Consider the following 22,414-nt stretch of genomic DNA (forward strand, 5'->3'; position numbering starts at 1 on the left):
TGGAGCTCCCCCACAAATTACCCCATTTTGGAACTAGACCCCCTCAAGGAATTTATATAGATATCTGGTGAGCCCCTTGTACCCTCAGGGGCTCCACAGAAGTTGATAACGTTGAACCGTGAAAATTATTTATTTTTTTTTAACCACAAAATTTTTGTATCAACCAGGTAGCTTTTTTTTTTTACAACGGTATCAAGAAAAAATGCACCATAAAACAAATTGTGCAATTTTTCCTGAGTACGTAGATACCTCATATGTGGTGGACAGTAATTGTTTGGGCACATGGTGGGGCTCAGAAGAGAAGGAACGCCATTTAACTTTTCAAACGCACAGACGCGGTGCACTGATCGGCCGCTGCAGGACACACGGTCGGATGAGATACAAAAAGCGTTGGGGATACGGAAAAAAAAAGGTCACGCCAAAAATTGAGCAGGGATGCCGATCCGTTATGTGCATCCATGATCAGCGCTCGGCGGGACGCACAGAAGGCTGCGATACAAAAAGCGTCGCGAATACGGAAAAAAGTCACGCCAAAAATTGACCACGGATGCAGATACGTTATGTGCATCCCTGATCAGCGCTTGGCGGGACGCACGGACGGATGAGGTGTAAAAATGGACAGGATACAAGAAAAAAAAAAAAAAGTTATACTCACAGTACCAAGAGAATCACTGACCAGAGGAACTGCAGAGGAACAAGAAGGCAGTGAGATGGACAGCTTTACACGAGCAGCAGGCAGGACGTTGGACAGATCAGCAGAAGGACCCAGCGATGGAGGCAGATGTGATCGGGCCAGTGAAGACCTCGGACAACCCGTGAAGGCAGGTAAGAGGACGTCAGAGGGGGATGGAGAGAGGGGGGGCAGAGAGGGGGCGGAGAAGCAAAGGCAGAAGGAAGGAACTTTGGAAGCAGAATAGAGATGACAGAGGAGGCAGGCAGATCACGTGGGGAGCAGATCGGGATGCCGGAGGGCAGATCGGGGCGTAGGGGGGCAGATCGGGGGGGGGCAAGGGCAGGGGCCTTCACGGGAGCGCGCAGGGGCCTTCGCGGGAGCGCGCAGGGAGCAGAATACTTACCATTGGAGCAGGAGCGGTGACATCAGAGGCGGGTGGCGGCAGCAGCAGCGGTGGCGTGGTACCAAAAGTACCAGCCAGTGCACGCTGCAGACATGTTGGGGGAGGGTCCCCAGACCAGCACAGGCCTGGGGAGGGCGGCCACCTGCAGATCACACCGCCCCACTGCACACTGATTGGAGCGATCGTTCTATGACGCGCAATCGCTCCAATCAGTGCTGCAGGGGCTGGGGGCGACATGTTTGAGATCCATCTATGATCTGCTGTAGCTGCTACAATAGATCATAGCAGGATCTCACAGTATCGTACTAATTCGGGCATTATTTTTGCCGATGTTAGTGCGAACGATGTGGTGGGCGGTTCAGATTTGAACAGCCAATCACATCGATCGCCTATGGGGGGTGGCGATGCCACCCCCCCTGGGGTCAAGCAAAGGTCCCCTGCTGTAAGAAACAGCAGGGGACATCATTTGAAAGCCGTTGCTATGGCCACGGCAATCAAATGAAGTTTAGGCAGTAAAATTACGTCCCTGGTCATTAAGTCACGTTAAAATACAACGTAATTTTACTGCCCGCGGTCATGAAGGGGTTAAAGAAGAGATTTTATTAATAAAGCACCGCTATAAGCATTCAGATAAAGAAGCCAAAGTTAAGTTGCTCTTTCAAACCCTATGGAGCTGCCTATCTAACCGAAAAATCCATCTGGCCTCTTTCTGAAAAATCGCAGTCTCCTACTCTCTTAAATATATAGATCTTATCTTTGCCAATAAAGGTGCTGATGATTGTACTAAATATATTCATTCTGCTCCTTTCTCTCGCCCCTTGATCTGGTAACTATTAAGTATACTGAACAGAGTTACTTTTACATTTCATTTGTGGGTCATATGCACCATTCTCATAGTCCATTCATCATAAATTAGCTTGGTGTCTGTTGGCCACTTAGATATAATATGCGCCAGTCCCTGTCACTTTCTACCATTGGAAGTACCATGTATGTGTTGCCTAATGTGGGTCAGTACTGCTTGTGTCTCTTTTGATAGACACTCCCACTTAAGGCAGTCGGTGTCCATATTGCCGGGTCGCATCGGTATGTACCTTGGGCGTGACTTGTCTAGATGGGTTGTGTCTTCAGCTATGAAGTGTTCTGGGTCACATGATTGACATGTGACTTCCTGCCAGCCCTGGAATGTACAGTGAGGGAAATAATTATTTGATGCCTTGCTGATTTTGTAAGTTTGCCCACTGACAAAGACATGAACAGTCTATAATTTTAAGGGTAGGTTAATTTTAACAGTGAGAGAATATCAAAAATAAAATCCAGAAAATCACATTGTATAAATTATATACCATATTTTTTGGACTATATGACGCACTTTTTTCCTTCAAATTTTGGAGGAAAGTGGGGGGTGCGTCTTATAGGCTGAATATATGATTATATGGGGCTTGCTAGCTTGAGGGGCAAAGGCACGGCGCTGGACTGGACTTTACAATGACAAAAGAGGGTCTCCGCTGAAGAATCCCCCGCTGGAGTAACCACGTGACCCGTCTAATTAACCTCCTCAATCTGCACTGCTTCACCACACCCACCTCTCAGCACTAAAGCCAGTACGCGCTGAGAGAGGACATGGGGAGCAGACACTGCATTACTTAGTTCCTTTAATAGCTGGCACACATGGTCTCTCCACAGCCCCCGGCTTCCTGCAGCTGCTGGGGAGATCGTCTACCTGCTATTACAGAGCAGGAGCAGAGTGCCGGCAGGAGCAGGAGCAGCGTGCTGGCGGCGGTTAGTGTATCAGCACCACTCTGGTGCTGAAATGACTGCCGCCACATGTTAACCTGCGGTCAGTACACTTACCGTAGCATGTCAGCCTGGCCCGGCCATGTGGTGGGGACCATGAAGTGGACAGTCTCACCCTCCAGATGAAGTGCTGCCGTAAATGAAAAGCCAGGTTGTGCCGCCCCTGCAGCGGTCGAACCGCTTGGATCCGGGGGTGATTACTCGTGGCTTGAGGGTCTCCGGACCCGGGGGCTAGGGGCCACACTCAAATGAAGAAGAGGCTATACAGGGGAGATATAGTTCGTGACGCCACCTGTGCGGTAATGGAGAGTACCGCCGCTGCCGATGGGAGTACCGGGGTTGATGGAATGGGGGTGTGGCGCCCTGGACAAACCAGGGGCCACAGGTAGCAACACCACCACCACACCCCACACTCCCTGTAGGCACACCAAGGTCACAACACAAAATCCTTGTTGCCTTCCCAGGGGCTGATGTCCACACCAGGGGGTGGAGCCAGGCGGTTGGTCTCCACCCATCAAGGAGTTCACAGTCCTGGAGGAGGGAAAAGGGTCAGAACAGTTTAGGAAGTGAAAGTGTGAGGAGCAAGGTGTAGTAGTGGAGCAACTGACTGACAGAGTCCGGGTGTGTGGCCCGGACTGAACAGCAAGGTTGGCAGACGGTGGTGACCGACTGCAGGAATGGCCTATCGGAGTTGCCGTAAGGACCGTGGACGGGCGGTGGCCCGGCGGTACCGGACCGGTACACAAAGAGAAGCCAGCACCATTGGCAGGGGCCTTTCAGATCCCGGCAAGGCTAGGAGTCGTCGTGAATTTGCCAAATCCGTTAGTGAAGGGGACCTCCTGGGTTTCCAAACAACCAAGTCCCGAAGAAGGCAACCGCCCAACCGTGAAGGGGAGACACCGCCACCGCCAAGGGCACCAGTTTCCCAGGGCCAGCGCCTGCGGGCAAGAAGGGGCTCCTCCGGCCCATATCCAAGTCGGGGAGCGGGTTACCGGTGGGAACCCATCGCTACCAACCAGGAACTTAGGTGCAGGGAGAGACAGACACCACCACCTACAGGGAGACAACAACCGCAGCCGTCTGGGGGACCCGTCGATCCAGCCGAGTGTTTTACCAAGAACCGTGTCCTGATTACTGGCTGAGTGAGTACCCCCGTCCCGTCCGGCACAGCGCTGCCCCCTGCGACCCTGCACCTCGCCAGGCCCCGCAACCCGCCTGCCATCCCTACCTACCCCATCACCAGGCCCCGGGACAGCCAACCCCCTACCCACGAAGGGGAGAACTACCAACCGAGCTGCTCCCTGTCACCGCTCCCGGGATCCCCGTCCAGGGCAGCGGTGGTGTCACCAAAATCACCACAACCGTGGGTGGCGTCACAGACAATATATATATCCAATCCCCACAACCAACCTCCCTTTTCACTCACGGGCGAGAAACGCCACTCAAGTCCCCGGGATCCGGCCCACCGCTTGAGCCACCACCGAGCAGCAGCAGCCTCAGCAGCAGAGGCCGGACCCGAGCAGTGGGAGAGCGCAGCGTCCCCTTCTCCGCCCGCGACAACTTGGCGTCACGAACAGGATCTTACCGCTCTGCCGTCTGGTAGAGGTGCACCTTGTAACCGCCGGAGGTGTCCGGCCAGAAATTTCGAGAAACCGCCATCTTGGGCGCAAAAAATTCCCGCTCGAGCGCCTCCTCGAGTAGTGGAGGCGCGAAGGCCAAAACCCCGCCCCTGTAGAGGAGGAGCCGAAAAGAGGCTGAAGGAGACGGAATGGCGGCTGGCCGCATGTGAGGTGGCTATAAAAGCAGGGACGCCAGGACCCTGTGGCCATCTTGTTGCTAGTTCCTGGAAAGCACGACTGCCGAGATGTCCGCTCCAGCTAATAACAGCGAGGCCCCCGCGCCCGCACAGCGGCATGGATGGAGGACCGGACCACCCCGCTAAGTCATCGTCTGCAGGCCCGGATGCAGCTCCTCCTGGAGGAGTGGGAGGCCGACATAGCGGACGTGGTGGCTGCTATGCGGAGATGCGAGGTGGAGGAAGATTTGGAGGAACGGGTAAGAGAACCACGTCCCTGTATCCCCGAAGGATCGGCCATCGCGGCTGAGGGGCCCGGCCTACAACCGTTCACCCTGCTGCCTCCCCCGCTAACCGCGTTAGTCGCTGCCGCCCCGCAACTAGGCCCGTTACCTGTCCAACCGGTAGCGGTACCCTGCCCGTCTGCCCAAGCGGACCGACCGGCTGCAGACGTCCGGGGCAGCCCTGAACTGCTTCCCCAGGAGCCACCGGAGCCGAGGCCCCTTGATGAAATTGTGTTGGAGGCCCCGGCAGTGATTGCACCGGGTTCCATGCCCGAGCCCGGGTCGGTGGCGTAGATGAGGGCCAGAGTAGTTGAATTTAACCAACGGCAACAGAGCCAGGTCTTCCAGATGATGGAGCAGTGGACCAGCGAGGTGGAAGCGCTGGTTGCAACTGTCCCGATGTATGTGATGGGAGCCGGCGTGATGGAACCGACGGGTGACCCACGTCTCCATGTCCCGCAGGGACCGGCCACTGTGGCTGGGAGGCCCGGTCCAGTTTCGGCTTTTGCACCGTCTCTGCCATTGCCTATGGGGCACCACAGTGTTGGTCGACCTGAGATGCTGCACCGTGCTACAGTGGTAGAACCTGATGTGCTGGATGTCAGTGGCCTGGAAACTGCGGCAGCTGGCGGCAACCCGCCTGACGCAGGGACAAGTGATGATAACTCCGGCCCCAGCACCGAGCCCACTACTGAGTTTGAGGGGGCAAGTGAGCGTCCCCGCTATGAATGAGACCCAGTGGTTTTCTACACCACGCGCGCCGGTGGAAATGGATACCGGGTGCCCCTGTCACAGCAGGCATGTCAGTGCATGTTTAATATGCTGGTGGCGGAGGATGGGTCCGCCTCAGCCGGAGAATCAGAGTAGGGCAGCGGAGCACCGTTGTCACCGTCCCCGTTGGGACCACCTGTATGTGTTTAAAGTTTGAAAGTTTTTGAAAATGGAGAATGATAAGTAAATGAGTACCGAAGATTTACCTGATTGACTGCTGATTTGAAACCGGTCGTTGCCGGCACCGTTGTCCCCGTGGGGACCGTCTAAAGTTAGCATAAGGAACTCCTTATGGACAAGCCTGAGAACTTGCAAGGCAACCACAAACTTGTGGCCTGTAAATAAAAAGGTTGTTTGTTATGGCTAAACCGTTACCGCCTCCGGAGAGGTTGGAGGAAGGGCCCGCAGTAGAGCAGGCTGGGGCCCAGCCACCACCGGAACCGGTGGCGATCCTCTGGAGGGGAAGGACAGATCCCACTCGGGTAACTTGTGCTGGACTGGGGTCAAGCGGTGCTGCCTGTTTCTTAGGGGCAGCATCGGGGCCAGGTTGCTTGGGTGGGTGAGAGCGGAAGCCGTAACCGTTAACCGTTTAGTAACGTTTTAAGAAAAGTGCCTCCCAATGTGGGATGATGTTATTTTCCTTGTATTGTGTTTTCTTATCTTTTTTACAGTTCAAAAGAAAAAAAAAAAAATAATAAAACCGGTGATGGACGGGCAGCCCGAGGATGGTCTGCATTTTGCTAAGGGGGAATGTGGCGCCCTGGACAAGCCAGGGGCCACAGGTAGCAACACCACCACCACACCCCACACTCCCTGTAGGCACACCAAGGTCAAAACACAAAATCCTTGTTGCCTTCCCAGGGGCTGATGTCCACACCAGAGGGTGGAGCCAGGCGGTTGGTCTCCACCCATCAAGGAGTTCACAGTCCTGGAGGAGGGAAAAGGGTCAGAACAGTTTAGGAAGTGAAAGTGTGAGGAGCAAGGTGTAGCAGTGGAGCAACTGACTGACAGAGTCCGGGTGTGTGGCCCGGACTGAACAGCAAGGTTGGCAGACGGTGGTGACCGTCTGCAGGAATGGCCTATCGGAGTTGCCGTAAGGACCGTGGACGGGCGGTGGCCCGGTGGTACCGGACCGGTACACAAAGAGAAGCCAGCACCATTGGCAGGGGCCTTTCGGATCCCGGCAAGGCTAGGAGTCGCCGTGAATTTGCCAAATCCGTTAGTGAAGGGGACCTCCTGGGTTTCCAAACAACCAAGTCCCGAAGAAGGCAACCGTCCAACCGTGAAGGGGAGACACCGCCACCGCCAAGGGCACCAGTTTCCCAGGGTCAGCGCCTGCGGGCAAGAAGGGGCTCCTCCGGCCCATATCCAAGTCGGAGAGCGGCTTACTGGTGGGAACCCATCGCTACCAACCAGGAACTTAGGTGCAAGGAGAGACAGACACCACCACCTACAGGGAGACAACAACCGCAGCCGTCTGGGGGACCCGTCCATCCAGCCGAGTGTTTTACCAAGAACTGTGTCCTGATTACTGGCTGAGTGAGTACCCCCGTGCCTTGCGGCACAGCGCTTCCCCCTGCGACCCTGCACCTCGCCAGGCCCCGCAACCCGCCTGCCATCCCTACCTACCCTATCACCGGGCCCCGGGACAGCCAACCCCCTACCCACGGAGGGGAGAACTACCAACCGAGCTGCTCCCTGTCACCGCTCCCAGGATCCCCGTCCAGAGCAGCGGTGGTGTCACCAAAATCACCACCACAACCGTGGGTGGCGTCACGGACAATATATATATCCAATCCCCACAACCAACCTCCCTTTTCACTCACGGGCGAGGAACGCCGCTCGAGTCCCCAGGATCCGGCCCACCGCTCGAGCCACCACCGAGCAGCAGCAGCCGCAGCAGCAGCGGCCGGACCCGAGTAGTGGGAGAGTGCAGCGTCCCCTTCTCCGCCCGCGACAGGGGCAGCTAGATGACATTTTCCCTCCACGGGTATAGAAGGTCCCGGGACTCTGGATGGTGGAATACAGGGGAGCCTAGGTTTGCTGGAAGCAGGGGATGACAATGTACTCACTCAGGCCGGTTATCGTGGTGCTGGATGATGTTTTGTAAAGTCACACACACATGCTGCAGATGAACCAAAAGTCCCAGTGCATCACTGCTGCTTGGGAAGGAGAGCACACAAATGACACAGGGGTAATGCAAAAGGTGATTTATTTAATTAGACTAGCTGCAGAAAGAAGCGCCACAACCAAGACAGAACAAAACCAACGTTTCGGCCGGTGTGGGCCTTTATCAAGGAGTTGTCTGTAAGAAAAATGATAGACAGTATTTACAAACCAAATAGTGATGTGCTGTACAATAGTTTACATATATACAAAAGAGGTAACATGTACACATACGTGTCATGAAAACATGCATAGGACGGTATAGACAACGTCCGGGGACTGCGGAGGACCTGCGGCGTCTTAATATCAGCAAAAATTGGCTGAGCAGAAAAAGAGAACTCTGTTCCCTCCCCTCCTCGGTAGGGGGACATGTTCCAGAACCTGGAACCTGAGTTGGGAAATTGAATGGCCACAGGCAGTGAAATGTGCAGGAATTGGAAGTACCGTTAGACCACAACGTATAGTAGATTTATGTTTGCTGATGCGGTCTCGGACATGTTGGGTGGTCTCCCCAACATATCCGAGACCACAGGGGCATTTAATGAGATAAACCACGAAGTTGGTGTCGCATGTGTAGAATCCCTTGATTGGGTATCTCTTGCCAGTTCGTGGGTGCGAATTCTTCCTCCATTCTATCCCTCACCCACACCACCTTGGCTATTGGTATGTAATCACTTGCTAATGTAATTTGACTCCTCTGTATTATACAGCTGTATTCATGGTATTAGCCTCCCAAAAGACTCTGAAGTCTTGTCTACATGAGTGTTTAAAATGAGTTTTCTCATCTAGACCTTTTTTACATGATCCTCCTCTGGTTACCTCCTCCTAGTTTGACTCCAAACAAATGTAAACAGTCTTTACTCTGACCTGTTGTTGTATGATTTTGTCATATATCTTGGGTGCTTATTTATTTATTGTTCTCTTTTTCTGCTCAGCCAATTTTTGCTGATATTAAGACGCTGCAGGTCCTCCGCAGTCCCCGGACGTTGTCTATACCGTCCTATGCATGTTTTCATGACACGTATGTGTACATGTTACCTCTTTTGTATATATGTAAACTATTGTACAGCACATCACTATTTGGTTTGTAAATACTGTCTATCATTTTTCTTACAGACAACTCCTTGATAAAGGCCCACACCGGCCGAAACGTTGGTTTTGTTCTGTCTTGGTTGTGGCGCTTCTTTCTGCAGCTAGTCTAATTAAATAAATCACCTTTTGCATTACCCCTGTGTCATTTGTGTGCTTGGGATTAGTTATAATATTTGAAATCCCTTTTTCCCTCAAGCACCTACATTCAGTTGAGCCCAGCTTTATTCCTCTATTCTACTGGGAAGGAGAGCACGTCCAGGTATCCGCTCCCAATAGTATTGCTTTTGCTGTGTCCCAACTTAGTCCAACCTCTCGGGAGCTTCGACTCCTGAGGGCCACTACTTCACTTTTCCTGGGGGCTCCAACCCCCGGTTCCGTCTCCCTTTGGAGAGTTTCTACTTCACTTCCTCTCCCTTTGCTCCTGTTAAAAAACCGGTTTAAGGCGACAAATGCAAAGCCAATATATAAATGATTGGAGCGAGATAGGTCCAAAAACATATTATGGATTTATTCAGATAAGAGTTTGAAGCTACAGTCATTAAAGAAAAGTAACTGTCTTGGCTTGAGTTAATAGATGGATAGACAGATAAGCAGAGAGAAAAAAATAACAGTTCATTTGTCTTACATCGCTGTGGTGTGTGTAAGCCGTCTCTCTCTGGATGGTCTGGTCGGGTTTGGTGAGTCCGTCTTTCTCCTCCCTCCTTCTGCTCACCCTTTGAAGTCTGGTCTGCTTTTATAACCCAAACCCCACCTCCTGATTGTCCTTATCTCTTTACATGGTATTACAAGAAGTAACTATCCTTATTTTAGTCCAGCATTATGTCATGTCACGTGGTTCGTTTTCCCCGCGAAATAAGTGACTTGCGCAGTAGAGACTTGTAACTAGACCTACTTCAACTTATATATAACCCTTTTGAAGCTCGCTGAACTTTGACCTTAGTGTAACAGAAAGAAGTTTCTCATAGCTATTTCAGTTCTAGCCCAAATTCCAAACAGAATATATAGCTCCTCGTTGACAACTTTGATGAACAATAGCAGATGGCTTTGGTTCTACAATGTCAAGCCTTGGTTAGCATCTTCAACTCACAGACATCCTTAAAGGCAATGGCGAAATACACATATTTTATGAATATATGTATATTCAAGTTTATGAATCAAATCTCCATAAACTCACTATTTTACAGTCCCCCCTTTTATGAAGTTTGATGAACCCCTGGGAAACCCTAACTCATTCGTGTCATCATTCGTATCACATACATTCTTGTTGAAAATTCTAGACCAATATTTGACTTGATAAACCAATCTGCAACTTTCTGTCAAAAAGTCATCTTGCGATTTAACATTCCTCTAAGAATGTTATCCTCCTTTTTCATTTCTATTTTTATATTCTTATATATCTTCTGAATTCTACACATCACAAAAACTTGATATATAATACACATCAAAACTAATAAAAATATGATTATGATGGGATTAAATAAAACATTTCCAACCGCTGACTGAATAGATGACTGAGACCAGGAATGTACCGATTTGCTAAAACTTTTCCACCAAGTTCTACCTGACATTCCATTCCATTCGTGTTCAATATCACTTAATTCACCTTGTTCATGCCTGAATATAATTTCTGCTTCCTTTAACTGTTTCGTTAATAAATCTAACAAACCCTTATCTTTCTTTATTTCACTTGTCCACATATCCCAAGGAAAATCATTTATCTGTGATAAATTGAATTGTATGGGAAATGCCGTTAAGTTTCTCTTTTCTATAGAAGTGATATTAAAACTTCCTTCCTTCTTTGAAAGAGACCTCACATTTCCTTCTATACAATACAAACCCATAGGTAGGTTTTCCTTATGTACACAAGTAGAATAGAAAACAGAAACCATCTCTGTCTCAGACATGACCTGAAAACAAATCTTATTTGGACTTACTGGAGTCACCAGATCATGTAGTGTCTGTACAGTCTCTATTCTCGCATGACAAGAAGAATGATTATGAAAACATGAATGATAAATCACCTTATCCTGTCCAGGTAAACACATCACCTTAGAAACAAAATGCAAACATGAAGAAATGTCTACTTGTTCAGTGTTCACTCCATCAAATGCAAAATCTGTGTACTGCAGTTGATAGAACACTTGTTGTGTTTTACTCACAGGTATACCCAAAACTGTAACAGGAACAATAGTTCCTTCTCTTCCGATCACTGGGATTAGTGATGTGCCAACACAAATGTTTCGTTCACATCCTAACCACTTATTTACCCACAAATCCGTATGATTCAATGCAAAATCATACTCTACAGGTAAATTTCGCAGTATTCCCAGTGGAGTAATTCCACTCTGTAAAGCTTGTGCAATCAGCTTCAAATTAGAAGAGTACTCTACCTGTATCTCCAGGCACGCTTTAGCTACTTGTGTTTCGTGTGTGCTTTCCACGAGAGCTAATGTAGCATCCTGTAGATGTGACACGGAAGACCCTAGTACAGCAGCTGTATTCATTACCATCTTTTCAAGAAGTTGATTCAAACTCTTCGAACCTTTACACCTTTTCCTCCAATAAAACCAATATTATCCAAATCTGACTTAAGTGTCCGTATATTCATGGCATTAGTCAGACTTCCCACTGTCCCAATTCCTCCCAGAATTCCTTCTAACACTCCTCTCTTACTCCTAGTCTGAGCTGTTCTTTTCCCAAACCATTGTTCTATCCCCATCTCCATGTTTATGAGATGTGATTGACACTGAGGAAACCTGGTAGAGATCTTCCAATGAGACATATTGAAAGTCCATACCATTGTCATAAATTCTCCATCCCTTAATAAGGACTTGGACTGAAATTGATTAATTTGGAAAGGAGTAGACGGCATGAACCTCGTGTTTGTGCATGCACTATCTGCTGCTGACCAAATATTCACACTAACGTCTTTACAATGTCTGTAATGTGTCTTTGTTTCAACGCAACACTGGTAAATTCCAGAGTCCCTGGAAGATGGATTCTCTATGGAAAAAATGAAATTATCATCCATCCATCTGATATTACCAATCTGACCTCTGTGTATGACATTAGTTGGACTGTTTAAAAAACTTCCCAAAAATGATGAATTTTTGGTCCATGTCAACAAAGACTCAGAAGGCAATTTCAACCTTGTGTTACATTTTAACATTATGGGTAATGTATTTACTTTGTTATGTACTGTCTGTGGTGAAACCCTTATTTCCGGAACTATAGTGTTAGTAGCGGTAAACACTACAGATACCTGAACTTGCACAGGTTCCCGTGTTATCTGGAAATTCCATGTTTTGACCCAATCTTTATCTCCTTCTGTAATGGAGAGTAAAGAAGGATCCAGAATTTTCCCAAAAACCTGAGTTTTTAACAAAATTTCTGTTTTGGATCTTCCAAACTTTCCCCTTGCAATCATGTCATTTGTAATATCACCGGACCATATAGCAGGTTCATCACCTCTGATCTCTATGTTCCAGTATAGTACATCTGTAGGAGAACATTCCCATGTACCCGTTTTATTATTGTGTACATATTCTCCTTGTAATTGTGTGAATCTAGTTTTAGGTCCTGCAATAGCATGTAATATTATGTCTGTGTCATGTATGAAATGTAATTCAATGCAACATTTTGTTCCATATCCCATGCAGATATTTCCTGTTATCTCCACAGAATCATCCGTGATGTTCTCTGTCAGTAAGTTCCGTGTATCTGATCCTCTCGGTCTTCGAGAATGTTGAATCTCTCTAGTCCCTTCATTCACATCATTGGCGATTGTTCCTTGATGTAACATGTAAACAATGACGGAAATAAAGCAAAGCAGCAGGAAAGTAAATCCCATCACGTAGAAGCTTGTCTTGAGCTTGGGAAGATGTTCTTTCTCCAGAAGGCTTGATGTCATCTTTCCTTCAAAGTCTTTAGGTTCCTTATTCCAGTTCTTACCGGAATCCATTTCTTCCTGGAAAGAAATGCAGTATCATTATTTTGTCACAAATATTTTGCACTGGTCAACGTGAACCCACACTTTTTGTGTTTTCCGGGTCTTTTTTACCACATTTGACACTCGGTGCACAAGAATCATGACTTGTCCCATAGTCTCAAGGACTTCAAAAGGACCTTCCCAATTACACTCCCATGGACCACTCTTGCGAAAGGTTTTGATCATCACTAGAGCACCTTTCTTGAATTTGGACTCATAGGGTGGCTCCATTTTCTGCATTCTCGATGCCGCATATGGCAGAATCGCTTTCAGGTTCTCCTGTAGCGATCTCAACCATTGGGACCTTGAGATAGCATCTTTTTGTGGAGTGGATAAAAATGGCTCATGTGGAAACCACAATGGCATTTTTCTTCCCGTCATCAACTCAAACGGAGTGAATTGAGTTGTAGAAGAGATTGAACCTCTTATACTCATGAGTATGAAAGGTACCTTGTCAACCCAAGTGTTACCTTTGTCCAAAAGAATCTTTGCAATTCTGGACTTGATTGTTCTATTCATTCTTTCCACAATTCCCGCAGATTGTGGATGATAGGGGACATGAAATTGCTGTCGTGCCCCTAGAATAGCACAAGCAGTTTGCATGATTTTACCTGTGAAGTGGCTACCTCGATCGGAGGTAATCATCCTTGGGATCCCCCAAGTACAAAAGACATGTTGTACCAATTCCCTTGCTGTGGACAAAGCATCATCTTTCCTAACAGGTAATATTTCTACCCATTTTGAGAACACATCTACTACAATCAATGCATACCTGAAACCATGTTTACCTGAGGGTAAAGGACCAATATAGTCTATCTGCAGTGTAGACCATGGACCATCTGCAGGTGCGATTCGTAGAAGTGGTGGCTTCTGTCCTTTAGGTCTTGGATTTATTTGGGCACAAATGAGACATGATAGTACAACACTTTGAACTGTTTCGTCCATTTTTTCCCAATAAAATTTCTCCTTGAGAATGACTAACAATTTCTGTTGTCCCAAGTGACCTAAACTCTCATGGTTGTATCGAGTGAATTCTACCTGTAGATGTTTTGGTACAACTGGACGCAATTCTCCATTTGAACTGTGACACAAAACCCCATTTTCACAGATAAAAGGAGGTTTTGGATCTTCCAGAGAAGTAACAAGAGAAGGATCTTTCCTCTGTTCTTCTGCAAATGAAGGTAGGTACGTGTCTGTTCTTTGAACCGCTGACATCTCAGAAGGTTCAGAGTCAAACACTTCCTCTCCTGTCAGGGCAGCTTCTTTGGCTAGAGCATCTGCGGTTGCATTTCCTACAGATAACTCATCATCAGATCTTTGATGTGCAGCGACTTTCACTATAGCAAATCTATTTGGGGCCCTAGATGCCATCTCAAAAATTGATTCTAGAGTTTCGCGGTGCAGCAAGGCTTTGTTGGACGAGTCCACATAGCCTCTCCTTTCCCAAACAGGCAGGTAATCGGTTAGGGATCTGACAACATAGGAGCTATCACTGTAGATTACCATTGGAGTTTGATCATCAGCTTCATTCAGCTGTAGGACCATTCTTACCGCTTCTATCTCTGCCCTTTGAGCTGAGAAATGACTCGGTAACTTGTGTTTTACCACTTGTCCTCGCTTGGAATAGAAAATTCCATATCCTGTGTGATAGTGTCCTTCCAGAAAAAATCTAGAACCGTCTACAAACACAGGTTCATCTGCGTCTTCCGACTGTCGTCTGAAGAGAGATGGACTTGGTTCATGGAACGTTTCTATGCAATCATGGGTTTGTCCTTCATACTGCATCAATTGAGGAAGAACATACTTGGCCTTATAATCTACCTCAATTTGATTTGGAGACAATGAGAGCAACCAATGGGCAAATCTCTGATTTGACACACCTGGGATGTTTTTCTCAAAGAGCAGTTTCAGTGTGGAATGTGGCGTTTGGAGAATAACCTTTTGGAACCCGATGATGTGTTGAGTGATTTTTATCGCAAAATACACTCCCACCAGGTGTCTCGCGCACACCTCAAACCCCCTCTCAACAGGTGAGAGAAGCTTAGAGAAGTACCCCAAGATTCTCCATTCCCCCCCTTGCAGCTGCAGCAAAACCACAGAGATACTTGTCTCTGAAGTGTGTGCTTGAAGCGCAAAAGGTGCGTTCTTTTCCACCATACTTAACGCAGGTGCGTGTTGTAGATCATATTTCAATTGTGTGAAGGCTTTTTCCTGTTCGACACTCCAGGGACCAAAATAATCATCATTGTCACCTTTTAAAAGATCATACAAAGGTCTGGCTTTGTCAGCAAAATTTTCAATGAAATCCCTTGAGTAATTTACAAGTCCTAAAAAATGTCTTAGTGCCTTGTGTGATGTTGGATTTGGAAGAGATGCAATTGCCTCTATTCTGTCCTGTAGGGGTCGCCGTGTACCTGGACTTAGCAGAACTCCTAAAAACCTGACCTCAGTCTGCATCAGCTTGACCTTTTTGGTATTCAGTTTTAAACCTGCATCATGCAGCAGCTCAAACAATTCTGCAAGCAAAATCAAGTGCAATTCCTCATTTTCCGTACTCAACAAGATATCGTCCACATATTGCAATAAACATTCCGGACGAGAAAATTTCGACAAAACGTTCGCTAGCGCCTGATGAAAAATGCTTGGCGACATACTAGCGCCCTGAGGAAAACGACAGCATACAAATTGTTGATCCAGGTGGTTGAATGCAAATCTATATTGGCAACTTTGCTCAATCGGTATACTGAAAAAACCATTACTGATATCCAATACTGAGAAATACCTTGCCTTAGCATCCAATCTCGACATCATGTCATGTGTATCAGCTACAATCGGTGCAACATTGGGAGTAAACTTATTGAACATCCTCAAGTCCAACAACATCCGATAGCTACCATCGCTTTTCAGAACACACCACAATGGATTGTTACAGACAGAATTTGCCTTACGTATCACACCTTGAGCCAACAATTCCTGTATAATCTTAGACATCGGAGCAACTGACTCCGGAGGCAACTTATACTGACGCTGTGGAGGCGGATCTCGGCCTTCAATTTTGACAACAACATCCTTCATTGTTCCAACCTCATTCCTGTACTGAGCCCATAAAGAAGGAAACCGCTGTACTAACTCAGTCAATACTTCATCATCACCAGTTTCAGGCCACAAATGATCTGCTGACACTACATCGGTCAAACAAATGGTCCCGACATGACTATACTCATTTGGATCAATAACTACCGCCTTACAACCGTTAGAGTCTTTCCAAACTGTTTTGTTACCCAAATCAATAATCCAGCCATGCTTTTCCATAAAATCAGTGCCAATTATATTCTCAGTATCCTGACAACACCAAATATCCATTTTTGTTTTAAAAAAAACAGGTATTTCCAAAGAAACATCCTGCGCTAAAGTCACCTTTGTTCCATTTTTACCACTGAAACCAACAATTGTACATACAGGGGAATCTGGCTTTACATGTAAATCAACATTTGTGACACTCAATTGCGCACCTGTATCAAGGAGAAATGTTACTTCCTGACCTTCAAGATTTACCTTTAAAAATGGTCGACCACAGCTATCCATTGAAACTCGAGTAACAAATTCCAGTGGATGGAGCCTGGGGACCGTCTTCGCTAGTCAGGAGGATGGAGAGGGGAGAAGAGCAGCAGGTGTCTTGCCCCTTCCATCCAATCCCTGTATGGTCATTTCCCTTATCTGTCTGGTCAGTGGTGCATATGGTGATTGGTTATTTCTGTTGTCAGTATGAGTGGGCGTATATGGCGATTGGTTATTTCTGTTGTCAGTATGAGTGGGCGTATATGGCGATTGGTTATTTCTGTTGTCAGTATGAGTGGGCGTGTATAATGGTGGAGGTGCTGAAGATGGGGGAGGTGCACTGGATGTGTTTGGCATCAGTCCATTTTCCTTACCCAGCCTTTCCTCAGCTCCCGCCCTCAGGAATTTCTTGCATTCCCACTTCAGGTGTCCGGGTAGGCCGCAGAAAAAGCAGTGAATTGTGCTCTTTCTGTTACCCCCCCCTGAATTCTTGTTTTTAGAATTCAACACCGGTCTTTTGTTGTTTTTGATCTGTTTTTCCTGGGATACTAATGTGTCAGTGGTCCCTTCTATCATGGCTATTTTTGACTTTACCTGATTTTGCTTCATTCGTCTACGTATTCTATCAATAAATGACATGGCCTCTTGTAGATTTTCCATTCTAGAAGCTATTTCGAATGAAGCAGGGTCCAAATATTTAAACTTTTTAACAAAAGCCTTGATCATGGAAGGCGGTTCTTGATCAGATCCGATTTCCAGTATCAAACGATACCCTTGTTCGAATTTGACTAAGAAGACAAATGGATCCTCCTGTATGTGTGTCTTAAGGTTTTCTAACAATTCGACTGTTGGGGTAGACTCTCCTGTGGTAAAGAGAATTAACTGTCTCAGCCTATCTTCCTTTGTGTCATGGATCAGGTCATTGTGTTCGTCTGTCCTAGGTGTTGCTTGTAACCTTTTTGCTATGTGGGAGGGAAGCCATACCCTGAAAATCTTGTTTCTCTGTTCATTCGTTAGATTATATTTATCCGAATGTGACTCAAAAATGTCTGCATTATGGAAGGCGTCCATTTTATCATCATATTTGGGTATGTCTTTAATGATTTTCATTAATTGGTCATGGATTTTAATGTTAAGACGGGCGGCCTTATCATGTAACTTCTTTTTCCGAAGTTCCTCCTCATTCAGAGTCTCGTCCTCGGCCGTATTCAGCCCGTCCGGTACGTCTGAACCTGAAGCATGTGACCGGGAAGCATCTGTCTTGTTCTGTCTCGTAATAACAGATACATATTTAATATCTTTCCGTAATTTTGATATTAAATCTGCTCTTGTTTCCAACTGATCCTCCAGATGTTCGATATGTTCTGCTAATATCGAACAATTTGGACAATCTGTTGTTTCTGCATCTGTGACGTGTGTGTCTGTTGTATTGGGTGTGTCTGTTGTAATGGGTGTATCAGTCACCATGCAGATAGTGTGTGCATATGGCTGTGCCCCACCCACCATGGAGTTGTAAGTGTATACCATACCCAATACATTCTGTATCTTTTTCTGTAACCGATTCACAGTAAAAAACTTCTTATCCAACTTAGTATTCTCAAGTTCACATTGCCGGTACAGATTTGACCATAACTGTGCGTCACTATGTGTATGATCAAATAAATACTCTACATGACTGTTACTAGAATAATGATGAATGAAATCCATTTCTCACCAATATGTGATGCTTGTCCTCGAATGGCTCCAACCGTCTATGGATGGATGGTCCTGGAATGGCTCCAACCGTCTATGGATGGATGGTCCTCAGATGTCCGTCAAGGCTTTGACACCTACGGCCTCCGTGCAGCTTGTCACTTTAAACCTCTCTTAGGTTCGTGATATGGACACAGTGTATCGTCGTTTGCCTGCAGCTTGGACAGAAATTACTCACAGAACTCACAGACCCCCCTTCTCGGACAAAGGGCAGGGAATGACGTGAGAAAAAAAGAGTCCTAATCGCTGTGAATAGGCAGTGTGAAAAAAATCACCTCGCACAGAAAACAGCTGTGCCTCTCAATCATTCAGGCTGATGCTCGCCAATATGTTAAAAAACCGGTTTAAGGCAACAAATGCAAAGCCAATATATAAATGATTGGAGCGAGATAGGTCCAAAAACATATTATGGATTTATTCAGATAAGAGTTTGAAGTTACAGTCATTAAAGAAAAGTAACTGTCTTGGCTTGAGTTAATAGATGGATAGACAGATAAGCAGAGAGAAAAAAATAACAGTTCATTTGTCTTACATCGCTGTGCTGTGTGTAAGCCGTCTCTCTCTGGATGGTCTGGTCGGGTTTGGTGAGTCCGTCTTTCTCCTCCCTCCTTCTGCTCACCCTTTGAAGTCTGGTCTGCTTTTATAACCCAAACCCCACCTCCTGATTGTCCTTATCTCTTTACATGGTATTACAAGAAGTAACTATCCTTATTTTAGTCCAGCATTATGTCATGTCACGTGGTTCGTTTTCCCCGCGAAATAAGTGACTTGCGCAGTAGAGACTTGTAACTAGACCTACTTCAACTTATATATAACCCTTTTGAAGCTCGCTGAACTTTGACCTTAGTGTAACAGAAAGAAGTTTCTCATAGCTATTTCAGTTCTAGCCCAAATTCCAAACAGAATATATAGCTCCTCGTTGACAACTTTGATGAACAATAGCAGATGGCTTTGGTTCTACAATGTCAAGCCTTGGTTAGCATCTTCAACTCACAGACATCCTTAAAGGCAATGGCGAAATACACATATTTTATGAATATATGTATATTCAAGTTTATGAATCAAATCTCCATAAACTCACTATTTTACAGCTCCCCTGGAGCTCACTAACTTGTCACCTCCCACCAGTCTGCTTAACCCTTCGGTGGGCGGCTCTTTCCTCTCTAGACCTACCCACTGGCTTCTCTGTCCTGTACTGGTGTGAGTGTGGATTGGGGGTTTGAATACGGTTGGTAGCAATATCACTGGGTGGAACCTGGAACCAAGGAGGGTGGGTTCTGCACTATAAGGACAGGAGTGCAGTTCCCTGTGACACCCTGACTAGTGCAGGGGCATCACATTCCCCCTTGGTTAAACGTAGCTCGCCCCCGAGCTACAGGATACACTGAGGTTTATTAAAACTGCTCCTGTAAGGAGAAAAAGGAGTAACATTTTAATGACAGTTTCTCATCCCACACTTTGAGGCATATTCTTAAACGTTGCAAAAGAAAACTCACGGAGTCCACATTCCCCATGTCCCGGATCTCTTTAACCCGCCACCCAAACAACCTAAACCCGCTGCTTCCTACTTGGGTTCCGTGAAGGAGTTGAAGTCCTGGCAGAAACAACAACAGTCAACAACATTAAGCAACAGCTGCTGGGGCAACCTACTCTTGCAGCTTTCCTTCCCTCGACCCGCCACCCCAACCACCCGGATTCTCAGTGCCACCTTCACTCACTGCTGTCGGTATGCACCCGTGAGTCAGGGGGGCCTGGTGTCAGCGACGGCGAAGAGAACCAGGCCCCCCTCACCCGTCATCACACACAGCAATGAAGAAAAATGGAGAGGAGCGCTCCGTTCCATTTTTCTTAATTCTCCCCCTGTGCCTGCGCTCGAAGAGTGTGGTGACGTCATCACTGCACTCTGCTGAGCTGAAACAGCAGCAGAGCACAGGATGGGAGTAAGCTGACCGGAGCAACGGGGGAATGAGAAGTGGTGAGAGGACAGTCCAGTGGCTGACAGCTTGTACAATTATTGTACCAGGGCACAGAGGGGAGGGGGCCCTGTCAACTAATAAAATACCATGCACGTAATAAGTATTATATATGTCTGGAGTCCGACCCACTCACCAGGAAACTGCTGAGTGCCGATCAGCCCCGGAACCAGTAAGAGACCCTCCTATATTCCCGTACAGATCTGCAGGACACTCTGCCCCTCCACCTGCTAAGAGCCAGGGGAGAAGATGGAGGCCGCAGCTAAAGAGGAGCAGCTTATTTCTGCAGGAGTGGAGGTCAGAGCTGAGGGAACAGCAGAAAGATGGAGGCCGCTCCACATCCACAGCAGGAGAGGAAGAGCAAGAAAAACTCCACAGGTCATCAGCAACTTGTGAAGAAACAGAGGTGAGTATATACTTATTGGATCTGTCTGTTTGCTTTACACACATACCTATGTTGCTTGTACTGTATATAATTGTATATATGATGTGTGTATGTGAATGTGTGCATACAGTATATGTATCTCTGTGTATATGTGCATGTGTGTGTGTGTGTATCTAATATATAAAGCTGAATATGTGTGTGTGTGTGTGTGTGTGTGTGTGTGTGTGTGTGTGTGTGTGTGTGTATGTGTGTGTGTATGTCCGGGATTGCCATCGGCACCGTCGCAGCTACAGCCACAAAATTTTGCACACTCACACTTCTGGACCCCGAGTGTCATAGGCTATGTTTTGAGGGGAAATTTTAACCCCGCTCTTTACAGTTATTCGCCAAAAAACCTGCCTCCATTAAAGCGAATGGAGCTCGGAGCCACAGTGCAGCCAGAACTTCAGAAGAATGCGCAGCCACGCCCTTATATGGAATGTACAGGGAAAGACAGGGAAAGTGACAGACAGGGAAAGTGACAGACATGGAAAGTGACAGACAGGGAAAGTGACAGAGATAGATAGACAGACTGGGAAAGAGATAGATAGACAGACTGGGAAAGAGAAAGATAGACAGACTGGGAAAGAGATAGATAGACAGACTGGGAAAGAGATAGATAGACAGACTGGGAAAGAGATAGATAGACTGGGAAAGAGACAGATAGACAGACTGGGAAAGAGACAGATAGACAAACTGGGAAAGAGACAGACAGACAAAGAGATAGAGAGAGAGAGAGACAGAGAGATATATACAGAGGGGGAGACAGACAGAGAATGGGAGAGAAACAGAGAGACAGTTACTATCCCGGGCAGCGCTGGGTGCTATGTTGTGAGGCGAAATTTTAACCCCGCGCGTTCCAATTTACCAATCAATTTTGCCCCTATCTACATAATGGGGAAAAAGTGAAACGAAAAGTGTTGGGGGCAAATTGACAGCTGCCAGATGTAAACAAGGGGGACTTAAAGAATGAGAGCGATGGCGCCAAAGAGTATATACCGTACAGTTGCTAAGGTGGGGCCCCGACATGAGATACGCACCACACTCGAGGATATGAACACACACAAACAATGCGCCACACACTACCACGTACTTGAACACATATACCACCCTCAGCACACATCTCACCACACATACACCAACCTCGCCACATAATCGCCCTAAACACACACAAGTCTGGTATTATCCTTAAAAAATAAAAATCTGATTAATAAGCAGCCAAACTACAAGAACAACAAATGTACCACATAGGAAATACGGCAGCTGTCAGTCACATGACCTCTCTATATGTGTATGTGTGAGCTAATATATACTGTCACGGGGAGGGCTTTCTGTTGCCTGGAGATTTATCAGGCTGCCAATAGCAACCAATCACAGCTTAGCTTCTATTTTGCTACAGTTAATTAATCTGAGCTCTGATTGGTTAATATAGGCAACAAAGGACATTCTCAGTATGTGTGAGGTCATAGGATGTTAGATCTGTGTGGAATATCTGTGGTGTTGAAATGTATGTTGTTGTGAAATACTTCTATTAGCTTAGTTTTTGCCTTTTAATAATTACATTTCTATCTATTAGTTTTGAGGTTTTTGTGTGCAGAATAAATTTTTGTTAATACATTCTATTTTGTTAACAGCAGTTATTAACCCTGGGTCAGTACAACACAGGTAATCCAGAAGGCTGACCGGGGTGTGGTTACACAGGCGCATAGTAACCAGGTCTCCCACATGGACCTTTGAAGGG

The sequence above is a fragment of the Anomaloglossus baeobatrachus genome, chromosome 6 (assembly GCF_048569485.1).
Source record: "Anomaloglossus baeobatrachus isolate aAnoBae1 chromosome 6, aAnoBae1.hap1, whole genome shotgun sequence".
Taxonomy (NCBI): Eukaryota; Metazoa; Chordata; class Amphibia; order Anura; family Aromobatidae; genus Anomaloglossus; species Anomaloglossus baeobatrachus.